Consider the following 672-nt stretch of genomic DNA (forward strand, 5'->3'; position numbering starts at 1 on the left):
CGCGCCGCCGCGTGACCCGGTAGTGAAGGCGGAGAGGCCGGCGGAGGCGCGCGGCGGGAGCCGCAGCCCGCGGCGGGAGGGGGTCCCTGGCGGGCGTCGTCGCGCTCGCGCGAAGTTCTCAGAAGTCCTCTCGGGAAGGGAAGTCTGCGGGGGAGAAGCGGACGCGAGCTGGGGGCGGGTCGCTGGGCGCAGAGCGGGGAGCCCGGAGGGGCGCGGGGGCGGGGAGGGCGCGGGAGAGGAGCCGGCGGGCGCGGAGCCCCTCGCCCGGGCTCGGGTGGGGCGCGGCGCTGCAGTTCTCCAGTAGGGCTTGCGAGACAGAGTGATCTTTAAAACGTCCTGTAACTTGTGATTTTCGTTGGGTTAACTTTCAAATAAGACGTTTCAGACAAAAAAAAGTTCCACACCCACTCATCTCTCTAAATCAGAGCGTTGAGAGGCTGGGATTTGACATCTGAGATGAAGGCTGGTGGGAGGCAGCGTCGTGGAGAACCCAAACAGAGCCAGGGTTTGGGCAGGGCTCTGATGCTCAGAGGCGCGGGAGCTGGAGGAAGCTGACCTTCCTGGCCTCACTTTCCTCCGTTTCGCTGGAGATGCCAGGCGCGCGGCTGGCACACCGGGTAGGCGTTTGCTGTGGCAGTTTCCTTCTTCATTGTCTCCCTCGCTGTTTGGGGA

The sequence above is a fragment of the Octodon degus genome, unplaced genomic scaffold (genome assembly GCF_000260255.1).
Source record: "Octodon degus isolate 3935 unplaced genomic scaffold, OctDeg1.0 scaffold00108, whole genome shotgun sequence".
Classification (NCBI taxonomy): domain Eukaryota; kingdom Metazoa; phylum Chordata; class Mammalia; order Rodentia; family Octodontidae; genus Octodon; species Octodon degus.